We start from the raw sequence: 19513 nt of genomic DNA, 5'->3' as shown, positions 1-19513 counted from the left end.
ACTTTTCATAAAATAGGTATTTTTAAAATTTTTCTTATAACAAACTTTTTATAACTGAATTTTAAAAATAATTTCTATATCTAAAAATCATTTTATATTTTGTGTAAGAATTCAAGACATTTCATAGCTGGCCAGAGTTATAAGCTCATATCATATTAAGACTTAGAAAATTTTTATTGGATATTTAATTCTGATTTCAGATAACTAATTTTGTTCATTTCCTTTTTTACCGTTGAGAGGAATCTTACTATAACCCCTCTATATTATTGGCTGAAAATGTCTCAATATTGCTTACTTATTATTTTAAGGTTTTTTTTTTTAACAAAACCAACAACTTTTTCATTTCCTTTCTTGTAACAAATTACAGATGCCATTCATCATGAAATATGTGATATACTTTCTTCTAGTATCTCTTTAACTTTTCAGTTATAGTACTGGCTTCTGCATTTTCACACAGTCTTTACTGGTAATTTTGATTTTAATTTTTTCCCATATTTATTTCTTTAAACTAGAAAAAAGTTTAATTATGCTGCAATTAAAATAATAAACACTGATTTAATCAATTACATTTTATAGAGGTATCAATGTGATGTGTACTGATTACAGAAAATATTCAAATAAGCACATATTACACTGATGTCTGAAAAAAAGTCATTGTACTTAATCAATTTGTTGACATCCATTTGATCAGTGATGTATTTCTGTAATACTAGAAGTGATGCATGGCTCTGAAATGTGCACTACAATTTAACAATATTACTCCATGCAGTGTTTAACGTGACATGTAATCCTACCAAAACACCACTTCAATGTTTAAACTCATTGAAATGAATAATTCAGTTTCTTGGTTGCACTACCTACATTTCACATTGTCAACAGCCACAGTGGCTAGTGGCTGCTGTAACGGATGAACATCTTGCAAACCATCACATTTTATGTCACTTGGGCTAGATGAGGAAGAGGTAGCTAGCATACTAGAAACCTTGATATAAGGTACATGTTCCAGTGAGTGGTAGAGAAACCCTACATATATTAAGGGTTCTGCCATATTCATAAAAATTCTAGGAGCTTGGTATTCAGAGGCATGGCAGGACAGCCCTCCAAAAGGAAAAGAGAAATTATTGCATCCCGTACTTTCTGTCTTGAAGAAGGTACTGCCTGGTGGGGCTCTCGAGTTGTGTCGACACCATATTCTGCACATAGAAATTACTCTGTCCCATATACCAAGTAATGCAAAGGGATGCTGGCTTTGAGAGGGCCAGATAGGAAAAGTTTGTGCAAACCCTATCACTGGGGTCATAGAATTTGGTAGGGGCCTCTGGCATTGGAAGTATCTGTGGGAAAGAGGTTTGTGACAAACTCCAGTGGGAGAATCACTACATAGGCCCATGGAAGTAAAAGACTATGCCCTCTACAGTGGAGAGTTAAGGCTTTAGAACAACAATAATGACAATAACAGCTCTTGATTTATTACTGGGACCTTATGGAAACAGAATGTCTGACCATGGAACATCAAGGATGTCTGGACCTATCCATTATCAGCTGAGTCCATCAGACCCACAAAGTCATGGTTTGTATAGACCCACCCTCCACTGCAAAACAGACGTGGTGCACCTAGGTTGAGCTTGAGCAGAGCCAGATGACACAAGCAGAGACATGAGCAGCTTGCCTAGATCTCCTGTGACACTCACTAGTGTTGCATTAGTGACCCACTCTCAGCTCATGCCTGTGAAAATGTGGGGATCCAATACAAGTGGTTGAAGAAGGAACAAAAAGGCTGATCTTGGTTTAAAAGTGGGTCAACTCGTTATACAGGTAGAAGCCAAGAATGGACAGCAGTGCCAGTATAGCTTCAGGATGGCCTTGAAAAACAGCTGTGAGGGAAAAAAATCTCCTAACTATAACTGTTTGGGATAATATATTTGGCTATCCATTTTGTATGAAAAGAGAAATGGCCTTAAGATTTAACATGTATAGACTCATAGGCAATGGCGAACAGAAACAGATGGAAAGGTTAGGAACAAGAAATCTGGGTTAATGACTTGGATGGACAAATGGGAGTTGTCATCATGCATGAAGATTTTTTATAGTGCATGTTACTGCCCACCAGAGAATATCGACCACATAAGAGAGGCTAAACAACCAAGGGGGCATAATTACTCAGCCAGCTGATGTCAGCCCGCCTCTCACCAGCTACTTGAATTGGCATGATGGACACATGAACGGGGTAGCTGCAGGGGCAGAGATGGAGGGTACAAACGGGTTCAACAGCATGAGTTCTAACTTTGAGAGACTGATCTAATGTCACTACCAACTGTCCATTCTGCCAGCAACAGAGACCAGTGCTGAGCATCCAGATGAGCACCATTCCTTGAAAATATCAAATGGCGATTTCTTGGCAATATGACACCATCATCAGGACCCTTTCATCCTAAGAGGCTAGTTCACTTTCACAGGAATTAGGCACATATAACTTGTTTAAGTATACTTTGGCCTGCAGGGTTTCAGCCATCACCACTACTCATGGGTTTATGTGGTCTTAGATCAGAGAGGGGGAGAGGGGAGAGGGGAGAGGGAGAGGGCAGAAGGGAATGAGAGAGAGAGGGAGTGTGTGCAAGAGAGAAACACTGAGAATTCTTCATTCCAAGAATTGAAGAGAGTTCAAATGAATACCTGGGAAACCAAGGAAGGAGTTGGCAAAAGGGAGTTGGGAGATGAAATCAGAGAGGTCATTTAAGTGTAAATCATGAAGAGCCTTTGTAAGTCATATGAAGAAGTTTGGGCCATACAGATATGGGTAGCCAATAAACGGTTTTAGCAAGGCAAGTGACATGTTCAGATTTGCCATGAACTTATTTATTATCTTGGATTTTACTTCTTTATTTGATGAGAAGAGAAGGAATATGAAGTTCTGAACTAAATATGCGAGTCAGGCTTCTGTCCTGTTAATTGAAATCCCTCTCATTTTTTATAATGAGATCGTATTTTTTTCAAGTTAACAAAAACATACAAATGGAGGTGGTGGTGTCTTTGCCTGCTTATATTTGTAGAAACTAAGGAGAGGATATAGAAATGCTCAAAAAGCATGTTTGAATACATCTCTTTGTAAAACATGACGGAAAGGAGTGATTATTTAAATTGGACAGGACTTTGCATTCCTGGCTCCTTGGTGGCAATGCCTTTTGTCTGAACTCTTTTACTAGAAAAATGTCACAAAGGATAAAAAATGAGTCCAATAAGTTTTATTCAATTTCAGAGTCTATTATATATTCTGTTTTACACAAAGCATATAATTTTAAATTTCATAGATAGGCACACAGAACATACACTTGGTAGATATACAGCTATTTGTACGGGTGAAATTGAAACCCTCCAGGGAGGGTACATTAATAATTCCTTACTTGTAAGACAGAACAGCCATCTCACATTCCAAACAAAGCCCAGCCAGCACAAAAGTGATTCATGGTCATTTATAAAAACTGATTACCAATCACCAGATCTTAAAGCCATGGCAACCTTTATTTTTCAATCTTATAAACAATAAAGCTCCCTTTTGTTTAACACATGAGGGACCTCTTTCCCATGAATGAGTTAGTAAACGCAAAAGCTAATTTTCCATTTCTGACAGCATGCATGAAAGCTGATGAATACATATTTGATAAATACATATTTCAGTAGAAAGGAAGTACTGATGTGTATATATATATATATATATATATATATTTATATATTTATACAGAGTTTTCTTTCACTGAGCTGTTGATCTGATAGAGGAAAGATCCAGAACCTGAGTGCTTTATTTTAGAGCCCCAAAGGCAAAATTTTTCCTGACAGGATAGTTTAAAATATTTACTTTATTAATCCCATATAAAATCCATATTCATCCTGCTGTATAGCACTGAAACTATATGTAGTCATTTATGATGGAGCATGGTAATGTGAGAAAAAGAAAGTATATATGTATGTGTGACTAGGTTACCTTGCTATACAGTAGAAAATTGACAGAACACTGTAAACCAGGTATGATGGAAAAAATAAAAATCATTAAAAAATAATGAAAATTTTAAAAATCCATATTTTTATTTAGCTTAACTGGTTCTTGTGAGCAAGATATTAAAGTAACAATTTCTGTTACTGTGGGAACAAGTGATTATAGTAATTCCTGATTTGTAGTTTAATCTCAATGCTTGGTAAATTCATTAGACAAATCATCAATTTTCTGTCATCTAGATGTCCCAGGACACCAGCTAGAACCAGCATGACTCTATGGCTAACGGGTCCTGCTGGGGCCCCTTTCCCCTCTTCCAGTGGTTGAATGACAGGCCAGGTAGATAAGAGAACTTTATCGAAGTCATTTCTCTGCTTCATCTTCACTTGTTCTCTCAGTGTGTGTTGTATGCTCCAGTGAGACAGTAACTTCTCCAAGATCAGCCTGAAAACTTGGAAGTGTGTTCACCCATCACGCAGTCAAAAGTGCTTGTGAAGGGAGGTAACATCCAACACTCAGTAAAGAGAGAAGACAAAAGGTGGAAAGATGGAGGAGCACAGGTGAATCTGTGTCGACTTACCATGATCAGCTTTGCATTTGAAAGAGTTCTTTAAAACATTTAAATTTCTTAAGAAATTTAAAAAATAATTAGTCCTAAATCAAGTGCTATTTTGGGTCATTCAAGGGTAATACTGAGCAACACTTAAAATCTTACTGACAGAGGTCTGCTAGTATTTTTGGTCCCCATATTGTGAATAAATAATCATGGATTTTAGATTACTTGTCTTCTCCTCCTCAAACTCTTGAGTTCTACTTTGGAGCACTGGCCCTGGACTTAGTTCTTTCAGAGCCTTGGACTTTCATGACTGGGTCTTTATCAAAGTGGTTAACTCCTTGTCTAGTGTCTCTGGGCTCCTGCTTCATTATATATCTCTTCCTTGTCCTTTGGCCAAGCTCTGCCCATTGATGTTCTCTTGGGCTAGAGCCCCCTTTTCCTCTATAATACAGTTTGATTTACCTTTGTTGCAGATCTTGACTGGTGGTGTCATTAATGGTACACTGACTGCCTTAGTCAAAAATGGCTAGGTTCCTGCCTCCTTGTCTGCTTGCTGAAGCACTTTCTGGTTAAACTTGAAAGGAGGTTTCCTTGTGGGGACAAAGGTAGTTTAGAAATTCAGTCCAGTTCTGACCACAAGAACAATCTTTAGTTCTTGTTCTGCACCAAATATATAATCCCTCCTGGTCTGTTCTAAGCTGTGTAAGCAGATAATTTCCAGTTTTTCAAAGGCATTTTTAATAGTTGCCTTCTGGAATTCAGCTCTCAAGGGATTTTCTGATAAGAGCTATGTAATCAGGATGGAATCTCTTATTAAAAAGACTTTCCTTTTCCAAAGCTTGAAAAACGTCTGTTTCTCTCTTCTCAAATTATCAAGCTATCTATCAATAATTGAAGGTGAGATCGAAACTATGACCTTGGCAGGTAGTGCAGAGGATTTGCTCAAGTTGTTCAATAGTGTGAGCTGTTTTTTAGATTATGTGTTTTTTGAAGTATATTAAAAGTAAACTTCTTTTCACACTCTTCAGGATCCTGGGAACAGGTTCATTTATTCAACAAACATTTCACTTATTCAACAAACAGTACTATGAACGTAGAGGAAGAGAGTAGATTGAGGAAATTTCCAGCTCCCTTTTCACACTGTCTTTGGCACATAACTGCAGAAGGGTCCATCCTTGAGTAAGTTACCATAGTGTCTCACAGTTCTGTGTTTATCCCTTTGCAGATGATGCACCAGGCCTAGTGTGTATGGACCTTCACCTGAGTGACCTGGGGCGTGTATTAAAATGAGATTCCAGAGTCCAAGCTAAGATACACAGTCATCATCTAAATAGAAGGCTTGGACTGTGTGTTTTAACAAGCTCCCTGCATGATTCTTATTGAAACTAAAGCGTGAGAATTACTGTATCAGAAATTGTGGCTGGAATCCTGCCTCTTTAATTTAGTAGCATGACCTTGGAGGGTCTGCTTAACCTCTCAGTGCCTCTATTTCCTTATCTGTTAAGATTGCAGATAGCAATAGTAGCTACCTCATGGGGAAGTTGCAGGGACCATAATAATTAATACATGAGAATTACTTAGACTGGTGCTTAGGATGTGCTATGTAGCCATTTTCTATTATTATTAGCTCTATTTATAGTAGTATTGCTCATAGAAGGAGATTCAACTTGTATGTTTCCCCAGGGAAAACCAGTGTGCCTAGTGTGAAGACTAGGCAAGGTATCATGAGGCAGAGTCTCCTGCCTTGTCCTTGACTGAGTTAGCATGAGCAGCGGCCACCGGAGGCTAAGGCGGCTCAGGGTAGTAGAAAGTGTGTGGTGCTTGAGGCTGACTTCATTCTGAGTCCCACTACTGCCTCTGAGTGACCATGTGACCTGAGGCAGGAGCCTAGTTTCCTCACCTGTGAAATGGAAGAAACTTAGTATCTACTCTGTTCACCTTTAAAGATACACCTTTTGAAACAAGTTGTTAAAACAGGACTTAGTTGCTATTGAGTGGATTTTTATATTGGCACCTCTAACCCTAAAGAGAGGAAGGAGACCACGCTGGAGATGAGCTCCCTGATCAGCTGGTTACTCCTGGCCATCACCTTCCTCAGAGTGATAAAGTTTCATATATAGAAATAGGAAAGGGTTAGGAGAGAGTGCAGAGTGAGGGGTTCTTTGGAGAAAGGCTGTTCGTGTGCTGTGCATTTCTTTTTCTCCTCAAAGTCAAGTGGGCACGGGCTTCAGAGAGTCATCTAAGAAGTTTGATGTAGGTATGCTGAGCTTCGAGGGCCACGGGGCGTCGGGTTGGGGAGTGAGATGAGTTCTGAAGAAAGCGCACCATCAGTGTAGAAGCTTTGGAGGATCTTTGGCGGATTGGCTGGGGATGGCACCAGAGAACTGCAGTCACGGCGTGGGGGCAGGAGAGGGTTATCTAAACACCCACAGAAGCATCAAAGGAGAGAAAAATCAAGTACATTTGATAGGGAATGAGGGTTTGGAACTTTAATATTAGGCTGGACTGGGGCTTTCAATGTCTTGAAGTGGCATGAAGAACTATAGGAACGCTCTGGGATTTCATCCAGTGACAGAGAAGATGTTCTGCAGTGTTAGGTTTAAAGGGACGGGGGTGAGATGGAATAAAGTTCCTTTTGCCTCACTTGTGGCCAAGTCATATAACCAGTTACCTTTGTAATGTTTCAGGAACCAAACAAGCGAATAGGTGGGAGAGCTCTGAATATTGTAAGGTGTTACACATATTTTGCAATATTGCTTATATAATTATTTGTATATAGCTATAACTGCAAAAATAAAACAGAAAACACCTAGTAAGCACCTATTCAGTGTAAAAAAGTCTTGTACCAGGTGTTTAGTGGTTATAAAAATAAATATGACATTGTCCCTGCCTGCAGAGAATGTATTGTCTCTACAGGGTGACAGTTGGGCCCTGTGGTTTCCTTATCCAGCTCTCCGCACTGCCAAATGAAGTCAGACAGTGAAGGTGGACATGTTTAAGCTTGAAAATAAATCCCAGTCACTCTGTAGAAGTGACTCGAGCTAAACAAAAGGGTAGTTTGTTTTCTGGTGGCCTGTCTCTGAGCTCCTCAGCCCAGGCTTCTTTTATTTTCTGATGCCTGCCCTTTCTGAGAATCTGCCCACTGCTCTAGTCCCAGGGCCACTCAGTGCTTGCCGCATTGTCTGTTCCTTCTGAATTTTCCATCTCTGAGGTCTCCTCATAGCCCGCTGCTCAGTTATTCTCTTAACCTGCAAGAGAGGAATCATTTGGGCCAAGGGAATGTGGGAAAGGGAGGAAGAAGAGCTGGAGTAATTCAAACCAAATAGATTAACAATAACAACAACAAAAAACCACCCCCCCCCCAAAAAAAAAAAAACCCATCCAGTTCCCTCAGCTTGTGGCACTTGGAAACACAACACTTACTGGCTAGCTCTGCATACCATTTTGGTCCCTTTTAGATGGCAGCATCTTGGTAGATAATGCTATACTTGGTGCATAGTAGGAGCTTAATAAATACTTAGGGTAAATGGATGTCTTTACTTATATGTAGTTTTCTAGGTGGAAACAATGAAATTAATCCTAGGTCTTTGCAAATCCATGCTACAGACAGCTTTCTGCTGCTTTTTAAGAGCTGTATTCTGGATGATAGAGGTATGCAGATTGTTGATTTGCCGTCATGCTGTCAAGCTACAACATGGCAGTGTTAATATGACAGTATATAAAAGGAGAACACTGGCTGCATTGAAAAAATGCTTGACTCTGTGTCTCCTGAGTATAAGGAAACAATGAAGTTTGGTAACTTGAAAAAAAATGAAATAAAAATCCACCATAAAACCCAAACAAAAGCCCGTTAGTTCTGTGTTCTCCAGTGACAATATCTCTGAGTTAAGTTCAACTTCGTTGTGTTGTGTTGTCCTCTTACTGCGTAGGGCCACTTTGGCCCAGAGACATAACTGCCTGTAACCTTACTCTGACTCATACAGATAGTCTCAGTTATTGTAACTTTTGGAAAATTCCACCACCTCTTGAAATAACACAGGTAAAATGTTCCATCCAGTTTCTGGGATGCTTGGGTAAGGAAAGGAAAGAAAACACCAAAAAGTGGAGTTCCCGTTGTGGCGCAGTGGTTAACGCATCGGACTAGGAACCATGAGGTTGCAGGTTTGATTCCTGGCCTTGCTCAGTGGGTTAAGGATCCGGCATTGCTGTGAGCTGTGGTGTAGGTCGCAGACCTGGCTCGGATCCCGCGTTGCTGTGGCTCTGGCGTGGGCCAGCAGCAACAGCTCCGATTAGACCCCTAGCCTGGGAACCTCCATATGCCGCAGGAGCAGCCCTAGAAAAGGCAAACAAAAACAAAAAACAAACAAAAAACACACCAAAAAGTGACAGCTTGAAAGCCGCATTGCAAAAGAGAGGCAGGAATCATCAAATAGAGACATTAAATCCCCAAAAGAACAGCAGTCTTCGGCTATGTATTGCATAAACAGTCTGAAATCTTTCAATATTCCTTCTCCATTATAATGAGGCTAATTTAAAAAACTCAATTTGTTGAGTATAAGTCATCAAAAAAAGTTGGATTATTGTAGTAGAGATGAAAGTGAGGGTTTCATGTGTTGTGAAATATTTCCCACTCAAAATAGATAGAAAATGGAGGTGCACTTTTGCTTTATCATGGTCAACTTATCTGGAATACTTCACTCCTAGAGATTATCAGTTAAGATTTAAGTTAACTGAACATGTACTGCTTACTTTTTCTGTGTCAGGCCTGTAGAGACTTTAGGACATAGTACCTGTCCTAAAGGTGCTTACCGTTTTTAATTGATTATTCCGGTGAAAATCATTTGCATCTCACAGAAGGTGTCTTTGGTTGTTTCTCCAGGGGCCTTGACAGGCCTTCTAATGACTCTTAACCTTGTTCTTCACCCAAAGCATTGGCTGCTGTGTCACCTCGGGCCATTCTGTCGCACGGCAAAACTCCATAACTCTGATTCTCAGAGCTGTAAAAAATGAAGTCCACCCTCGGACCCAGAGAAGGGCTTGGAAAGGATACCAGACTCACTCCCGACCTGGGCTACATCAAGAGCATTGTCTCCCAAGTCCCTCATCACCTCATGAAGCTCTAAGGAGAGTCTTTACCTCACTGGAGGCAGCCTGTGGTGTGGAGAGAGCTCAGCTGGTAGCAAGTGGCCTGGCTGTCAGTTATGTCTCCATAGCTACAAGGTTGGGTGAGATACTCCCTTAGGGAATGTCAGTTTCCCCATCTGAAAAACAAGAAGGCTCAACTCACACCTCTGCAAGTTAGTTCTTCCTGAGCACTTCTTGCTATGCTATTGTAGTCCACCGCTGAGTCTGTTTCACTAACATTTGTGTTAAGCCCTGTGACGCAGTAAATACACAACACAAAGCTCTGTATATGGTGATAGCATGGAACCTTGGTTGCTGAAACTCCTGTGTGCTCAACATCCCTAGCTTAAGAGGAAAGGCAGTGGCCCCTGCATGCTGTGTCTCTTACTGTGTGGTTCCCGCATAATGTGCAGTGAGGATCAAGGGGAGGCATTGAGAAGCCATATCCATTCTCATTTATCTTTGACTTTGAGTGTATCCTTCATACTGCTTGTTGGCTGCTTTGGCATCAGTTTCAAAGATTTATTCAAGATCCAGTTGAAATTCTTGCCAAGTCCTCACATCTGAACAAGCTTTTATATTTTCTCATGGGACCATAACTACTTGAATTGAGAAATTAGAACTCATTAGATTCCCAAACATGTTTTCAAAACAAATGACTGAATGAATAGTTATTAATTTATTTAATTTTTTTTGTTTAGAATTGATATCTTAAGATGTCCCAAGTCTTGCACCTTAGGCCTAATATCTGCTAGATCTGTCAGTGCTTCTGCATGATATTCTTCCTATGTCTACCTCTACCACCCCAATTGAAGGGTGTATCAAAACTTATCTTGATTACTGCAGTATCTTCCAAAGTTGACACTGTGCCTCATCTTTCAACATTTCAAAATTTCATTCATCATCCATGTATATGTGTATTAGCTTCATAAGTCTTAAACCCTCATCATAGTTTTCTGTTATTCAAAAACGTCAGTGTTTTCTCTTGGTCCAGAATAAAGTCTGAATTCCTCCATCTCACATCTCGTTCCCTCCAATGTCCTTCTGGTGCTTTTCAACACGAAACCTAGGCCCCATCTTCATTAACTTCTTCTGTAAAACTCCAGAGAACTTTAATCCTCCTGTACACATGTATGTACATTCCTAAAGCTTGCCACTGAGCTGTGAGCCCGCTGCGGGTGGTATTCATGCCAGTTGACAAGGTCTCCCACACAGCAGCCAGACACAGGCAGATTCCTTTTCAGTAATGTTCAGTGTTGTTTATGGAACAGATCAGTGAGTGTGCCCCACAAAGCCATTGCCCTTTCTACCTTCAGCTCTTCTTTCATGTAATGCTGCACTTGGAATGTTCTCTTCCAGTCACTTTAAAATGTTGGCTAATTTTGATAAGTCGGAGTTAAGTTTCATCTAAGATTTCCCATTTTTTGGCACAAAACTCTTCATAAGCTAATTTTATTCATGTTTGTAGCTTCTATAATTAAGCCCCCGTGTTCATTCCCAATATTGTTTATTCATATTTTCTCTTCCTTTTATCTTGATCAACCTTGCTAGAGGCTTGTTAATTTTATTACTCTTTGCAAAGAGCCAATTTTTGGCTTTCGTTTTTTCCTCTCTGTTGTATGTTGATTTTCCATTTTATTAACTTCTCTTATCTGTAGTATTTCCCCTTTCTACTTTTTTGGGTTTGATTTGATGATATTTTCTCTTTCTCTTTCTTTCTTTTTTTTTTAACTGAGACAGATGCTTAGTTCAATAATTTTTAGCCTTTTTTTCTTTTGCTAATTAAACATTTGAGGTTATACTTTTCACTATCAATACTGTGTTACTTGCATTTCACGAGGGAATTCTTGAATAGAAATATTGTGTAGCTCTAGATGTTGTCTAAGTTATAATATGATTTATTTTTTGATATGCAATTGGTTTATTTAGGAGTAAGTTTTTAAATGTCCCAATATGTTGTTTTTCATAGTTATCTTTTAGCTACTATGTCTTACCTAATTGCTTTATGCTCAGAGAACTTACCGTGACACCAAATCCTTTGAACTTTGTTGAGACTTTCTTGTCAATTTTGGTTGAAAAATTCTCTTGCCTCTTATTGTTGGGTGGAATGTGCTATAAATTCCCATTAGGTTATGCAGTTAATACAGTGTGATGTCAATACATTGTCTTAATTTTTTCACTGCTTGGGCTAACAGTTTCTAAGATAGCTGTGTTAAAAGTATTTCCATTACCATAATAGTTTGTCCATTTTCCTCCATGGTTACAACAATTTTTTGCTTTAAATATTTTCATGATGTGTTGTCAGGTACATGTACATTAAGAATGATTATGACTTTGACAAATTGAAACTTTAAACATTGTATAGTGATCCTTTAGTTATTTTTTTTTTCTTGGGTGATTGTTTTTTCTTATGAGTCAGTTGAATCTGATATTGATATAGCTTCATTTCTTTTATCTAGAACATCTTTTCATTTTTTTTAATCTTCTTGTGTTCTATGTCTTATGTTTCTTATAAACAATGTAGTGCTGGATTTATTTTTATCTTCAGTATTTATCTTTTAACTGTAACAGTTTATGCATCAACATTTATGATAATTGCTGATATTTATTCACACTGTATTTCTATGTATATAGTCATATATTTTGTTACATATACAGTATATTCATTTTGGAGTTTTTAATTATAGCTCCTTACTTTTCTATTCATTTTGTTCTCCTTTTTTTTTTCTCCCTGCTTACCTTATGTTTGAGTAAGTTTATATCATGTTATTATTTTTTCAGTTTTATTTTGGAAATTATGCAACCTATTTTTCTTCTTTTAGTGGTTACCATAGAGATTTTTAATATGCACATATAAGTTGAAATCTAGGGTTAATGAATATTTTGATCTTTTTTGTTAACAGTGACCTCATAAGTCACTCCCTCTGTTCCTCTCCTGTTTTACTTTACTTTTGGTTAGCAATTTTGAGATATAATTTGTATAGCATGGAGTTCCCGTCGTGGCTCAGTGGTTAACGAATCTGACTAGGAACCATGAGGTTGCGGGTTCGATCCCTGGCTCATTGGGTTAAGGAGCTGGTGTTGCCATGAGCTGTGGTGTAGGTTGCAGACGTAGCTCAGATCCTGTGTTGCTGTGGCTCTGGCGTAGGCCAGTGGCTACATCTCTGACTCGACCCCTAGCCTGGGAACCTCCATATGCCGTGGGAGCGGCCCTAGAAAAGGCAAAAAGACAAAATAATAATAATAATTTGTATAGCATAAATTTGCCCATTTAAAGTGTACAATTCAATGATTTCTGATATATTTAGAGTTGTACAACCATCACCAATATCTAATCTTAGAACATTTTCCTTACCCCCCCCAATAAAAACCACACACACCTCAGAAGTCATTTCTAATTTCCTCCCACTAACTTATTCTGCCTCTGTGGATTTGCCTATTCTGGACATTTCATATAAATGGATTATACAATACATTGTTTATTGTGACTAGTTTATTTCATTTAGCCTAGTGTTTTCAAGATCCATGCATATTGTAGCATATATCTATACTTCCTTTCTTTTTTAAGGCCAAAAGCATTCCATTGTGTTGATATACCTGATATTCATGTTTATGAAGATTGGTAAATGCTTTTAAAGCTAAAGTTGGCTTTAGTGATTATTTTAAATCTGTAGGTTCTTATTCACTTATTCTCTGGTTTAGAATTATTTTCTTCGACCGTTAGTGCTTAATCAAAAAGTTAATTTTTTTTTTTTTTTTTGCTTTTTAGGGCCAGACTCATGGCATGTAGAAATTCCCAGCCTAGGGGTCTAATTGAGCTACAGTTGTCAGCCTACGCCACAGCACTGCCAGATCCCAGCTGTGTCTGCTACCTGCACCACAGCTCATGGCAATGCCAGATCCTTAGCCCACTGAGCGAGGCCAGGGTTCGAACCCACATTCTCGTGGTTATTACTGGGATTCAGTTTACCACTGCATCACAACAGGAACTCCCAAAAAATTAAGTAAATTAAAATCAACCTTTTTGTATGTTTGCAGCAGGTGATTCAGCCTGGGTGCCATACTGCTGGATAAATTAACCGTACAGAGACTCTCTTCTATGTATGCAGCTCTCCCATCCATCCTTCTCTCCCAGATCAACCCCTCTTCACTAGCAACCTTTTTTTCCCTGCTCTGCCAGCATATTGAGGTCTCTCTCACCTCATACTCCTTCAGCCCTATTTGGGGGTTTCTGTTCATATGCCTCTTGACACAGAGGGCCTTGTATTCAGTTACTGCTCACCATAAGGGGAATTTCTGGATGGGCATGGATGGTCTTTGATGTTTCTGTAAGTATTCAGAAAGGAAGTCTGAATTAGCATAGAGGGGGCATATGGTAGGCATCCCAAAAATAACTATTAGGTAAATAAATGGGCAGAATCAGCGTCTGCTCTTTTCCTCCCTGACAATTGACTTCTCAGAGTGAAATTTCATATATGAGGCTCCTGATGCCTGGATAAAGTGAGCTGGGATCAAGGTGCCAATATACTGCCCTGGGCACCTTTTCAGGTTTGGCTCCTTGATCTTAGGGACATGGGAAGGGACCAGAGTGCAAGCTCTCATTATTTATAGCCTCCACAGGGCCCGTGACGGGACACAGGACAAATCATCTTCCCCAGTCTGGCTCCACTGAGGGTTGGGAGGCATGTTGCAATTTTGATTTCCCAAGTTCAGAGGGGGCTTAGATATGTCTATCTTAAGCTCCTTATTGTCTTTCTGCATATTAAGTGGCAAAAACCAAGGGCTCAGTGGAGCATATTCAAAAGGGAGATCAAGGGAGGAATTTGAATCAGATCTGATTAAAGCCTAATCTCCTTATTACTGTACTGGAAGGAAAGCGCTGACCAGGACCAATGGTAGGGCCATTTTCACAGAGCTGCTTGTGTGGCTTGACACAAGCTGCTTGTGGTAAGCAGAACACAGTGACCCAGGAGGGCCTACCCTGGCCTCACAGGTGGGAGAGGCCTCTCTGAATTTGTAAATCTTTAAATTGAGCTGGGAATGGAGGGCACCGAGGTTGAACAGATGGGGCTGTGGCTACTCCACTTCAGGCTAATGAGAAATCAGCATTCCCAGATAGCAAAGTGCTCTGGAGGGACCAGACCTAGCCAGCTTAGGAGAGTTTAGAAGAGGGAGGCTCTGAAGGCTGCTTCATGAAATCAGCACATTGCCCTTATTCTTTCTCCCTGAAATAGCAGTTGGTTCATCAGGGATGTCTGATTTTGACACAGGTTAGAAATGTATATCTTTTTTAAAAGATTGAATACGCAGAGTAAAAATGAAAATACGGTGCTACAGCCTAGAAATAACAGGGGAGGATTTCACATAAACCAAATCTGATTTATAGTTGGCACTTGGAAAGGGTTGTGGAGCCTTACACATAATAGACGCTTAATGGGTATTTGTTGAATTTAATGATTTGAATCATTTGCAGCAAAACAAATTCTACTTTGTCTGAATTGCTCAGATAGGTTTCCTCTTCACTCCATTTAGCGCAGCAGGCAGGTAAGATTTTCCATGAGCAGTTGAACCACAGGATGAGGAACCCTGGCCCATTTGTATCCCATGCCCTAAGTCTCAGAGGCATGTGACGGTGGTACTGAAATAGGAGGCCCTTGGCCTGAGTCCAGGCTTCCTAATTTACTCATCTGTAAAAATATAGGACTTCTTTTGGTGAGAAATAATGTTTATGATAATACAACACAATTATCTGGCACAGGGTAGCTCTAAATAAATGTTGGTTACAGAAATAAATTGTGATTTCCCCTTCAGATGGTGTTGGGTAAAAGCTAGTTATTCAGCTTTAGGGTGTCCACTAAAATATCCATGCACTCTGAGAAAACATTGAAAAGTTCCAATAGCCTAAAAGTGCTAGCATTAAAAATGGATTTGCATTAATTATAAGATATATCTGAATGGAAATCCAGGTCATCACCTGGAGTTGGTGTCTTTGTCTCCTGAAGGGTAGACTGCACACCTGGAGCCCAGGATAAGGTTAGAAGAGACACGGTTAGGAGAGACATATGATGAGGAAGAAGATTGCACCAAATGGGAAGCCCTTGGCAAAAACTGCTTTCCAAAGGACTAAGACTAATTCACATCCCCTGATAAGTACCTCTTTTTCTCCATATGCTCAGGTATCACTATCTTAGTGTATGGTTTAGTCCTAGAAGGACCTTGTAAGCGGTAAAGTTGGAGGAAGGGGTTGTGGCAAGGGGAGCGCACTTCAAGAGTTGGAGTTTTTGGTCTGCTGTTACATAAAGGTGTCTGGCAGTGGTGACTCAGGCAGCAGGATGTTGTCAAAGCTCTCCAGGTGAGTCTAATATGTAGCTTGGTTTGCAATCAGCTGATTCAGATTGTCCAGGGATACGTTTTCCTTTAGGCCAGAAGTGGAATCAAATTGCTTTGCAGTCCAGCAAGGCAGTGCTTCTTAAAACACCTGTTAAATAGACAGATAATGGACCTTTGGCCAAGATATACCAAGTCAGAATCTCTGAGGATAGGGGTAGAAGTTGGGTCTTGGGAATCTGGATTTTCCACAAGTTCTCCAGCTGCCTCTTAGCCACACTTAAATCTGAAATTGAATGCCAGTGGATCGTAATGCTGACTGTTGACGAGAATCATGTGGAGACCTTAAAAAAAACTTGATATCTGGACCCTTCCTCCTACAGATTTTTACTTTTTTTTTTTTTAAATTTGTTAGACAAAGGCCTCAGGGATCAGCAAGTTTAAAAGCTCCCGAGTGAATCTAGTGTACTCTTTAGGCTTAAGAACCACTGAACTAGAGGTTAGGTATGTTAATAAGCCGATAAGCTTAAATGATAAAAGGAAAATTCCTACAGCAACTATATAGACAAAGAATTTATGCTTACTGGTTACACAAATTTCCAATCTCGAGGTTTTTTAAACAGTGGAGACAAATGTGGAATAGTGGAAAGTGCTGCAAATCTATGGCAAACCGATCTTTACTATCCTCCTCGAGGATTTAACCTAGATGCATTTCCTTTCCAACAGGAATATGACAACGTGCTCATGATTATTAAAATTTGTTCTTGAAACTTCAACGAAATAAAGTAAAACAAAAAATTGAAAGTAGAACTAGTGAGATAGGCTAGCAAATTTATCATTATGTTCTGATGAATACAGTCTTTGCCTAGAAAATTTAATATGAAACTACAGAGTGCCTAGCAATTTGGTTAGAAATAAAAGGAAAATTTTAAAAAGCTCTTTTTATCATATTTTTACATTCACCAGTTAAGAAAAATAACAGAAGATGGTGCATTCACATTAATGATATTAAAAAAGTCTTAAGTAAGAAGATCTATAGGAACACCACAAAACATGAGTGAGCAACATAAGATATCTTGTATAAATGGAGTCTCGTTATTCACAGATAGGAAAGACTGACCTGTAATGATGTCAATTTTCTGTAAACTATAGTTTTTATGCAGTTTTGCAAAAGTCAGTGTTCATTTTTTAAAAATGGATAATGCTATTTTAAAGTCTACCCAGCAGAACAAGGAAGATTATTTAATAAAATTGTGAAAAATACTTGTGTGACTTGCCTTACCATCTATAAAAATGTACAAAACCAATAAAAAATTGAGAGAATCTTTCAAGACGGAAAAGGAACATTGATGACAGAATAGAAAAACGAATTTAATAAAAGTAAAACCTCCCTAGAATACATTTAAATTAATGATGTGATATTGATAATATTTCAGATCTCTGGGGGAAAATTAATTGTTCAACAATTAGAACAATTGGTAAACTTTGGAAAAATACTAAAGTTTTTACCTCCTGCAATATAAGCAATTAATTCCATTTTAATTAAGTTAAAATGTCCTCTTATAAATCAACAAACAGAAAAAGATGAGTACCTCAGTAGAAAATATATAAGGTTTATGAACCGTTAATAAAAGAAATGTAAATGAACATTAAGGATGTGAAAAATGTGCACCTTTACCAAGTATCAAAGAAAAAACTTAAGAACAATATATTTTTCACTTATTTATTTTGCAAAGAGAAAAATTATTGAGAAGTTGTAGTAAATTGACCTCTCTTCCACTCTACTGTTGAGGATGCAGATTTATAAAATCGCTTTTGCAGGGCAATTTGGAGACTTGTATTAAGAGTCTGAATGATATAGGAGTTCCATTGTGGCCATGAACCCAGCTAGTATCCATGAGGATGCGAATTTGATCCCTGGTCTCGCTCAGCGAGTTAGGGACCAGGCGTTGCCCTGAGCTGTGAGGTAGGTCACAGACATGGCTTGGATCCTGCGTGGCTGTGGCTGTGGCTGTAGACCGGCAGCTGCAGCTCCAATCCGACCCCTAGCCTGGGAACTTCCATTTGCCACAAAAAGTCTTAATGATTGAGAGATAAATATATAAACATTAAATATATAAATATATATATTTAATGTTTAGAACTTTTCACTAAGTAATTTTTCTTCTAGGAAGTTTTCTTCAGGACATCATCAGGGATTTGTGTAATGATTATCGTATAATGATGCTATACAATAGTGAAAATTTGAGGCAATGTAAATGTCCATAGTAAGGAATTGCTTAAATAAATTTTGGTTTAGCTCTATAGTTTAGTTCTGTAAAATCTTACACTACGTTTTTGCAGAAAAATCGCATCAACAAAGTGTGTTGTTAATAAAAGACAGACAAGACCACTAAAATAATCGGTATATTGGCTTCTGGGGAGGAAGTTTAAATCCACCCCACACCTTCTGGCAGATGATGAATACAATGTTGAATATAATCTGGGCACATTTTATTGAGTAATTATTTGAGCAGGTGGAATAACTGTATAATCATAAGGCCATGTTAAGATGGGAGTGACTATTCTCTCGCTTTTGTGCTATCAGAATTAGAAAGGCGGTTTTTATCTGGCTGACATCCTTTATCTCTTAGAGGTGGGGGGAACTGAGAAAGTGGGTAATGGAGGAGGGGCAGAGGCCACCATCCCTGGAGCAAATGTTCTCTCCCGATCTCTCTTAGTCCTTTCCTCTAATGCTGCTGGGGTGCAGGGCATTGGGTCCCCTCCTTGCATTATAGTGGTATTAGGCAAAATTCCTTTTGCATTTAGGGGAAACGGAGAAACCTACAACTCAGGTTTCCCCAGCATAGTAAGAAGAAGCAATCCTCCTTTAGTTTGTCAGAATCATAAGTTAGGGCTTGAGAGCAAACATCAGCTAAAAACGTCTGGCTACATGTCTTGTCCTCTGGATGTGTTGTGTTCATTTCACTTGGAGGCCTGTCACATTGTACTGGTCTAAGATAGTATGGAGTGATTTTAGGTCTTGATCCAACCATCTTAATCTCATCAGAATGTCTCTATGTCTATCTTGAGAAATTAATTTTACAAACTACCAGGCCATACGTAAAAAATAGAACTCTGACTGATAGCAGCAATCAGTCTAGGAAGACAAACTACAACCTCTGTAGTAATTGGGTTAAATCAATCAGGATTAAACCAATGACTGATAGCTACCCTAATTTTTGCCCCTGCTTCCAGTTTATGACCAACCAGAGAAAGGGAAATATGTTCCCCCAATCAATCATACAGGATTCTCTGCTTTTAGTTATCCTTTAGTTTCTCCTGATGCCATCGACCTCAGAGAAGGGCATGCCCGAGACCTCCCTTTATTTGAGCACACGGCTTTTACACCGTCCCCATCCCCCGCCTGCCTTTGAGTTTGAATGAAATTCAGGGATAGTGGGTGACTCTTGCTATAGCAGCCTTGGAAGTCTCTGCTTGTTTTCATTTGGGTGGTCTCTGTCTGCACTTTCTATTTA

The sequence above is a fragment of the Phacochoerus africanus genome, chromosome 5 (assembly GCF_016906955.1).
Source record: "Phacochoerus africanus isolate WHEZ1 chromosome 5, ROS_Pafr_v1, whole genome shotgun sequence".
Taxonomy (NCBI): Eukaryota; Metazoa; Chordata; class Mammalia; order Artiodactyla; family Suidae; genus Phacochoerus; species Phacochoerus africanus.
The sequence above is the reverse complement of the archived record's forward strand: the minus strand, read 5'-3'. Positions refer to the sequence as shown.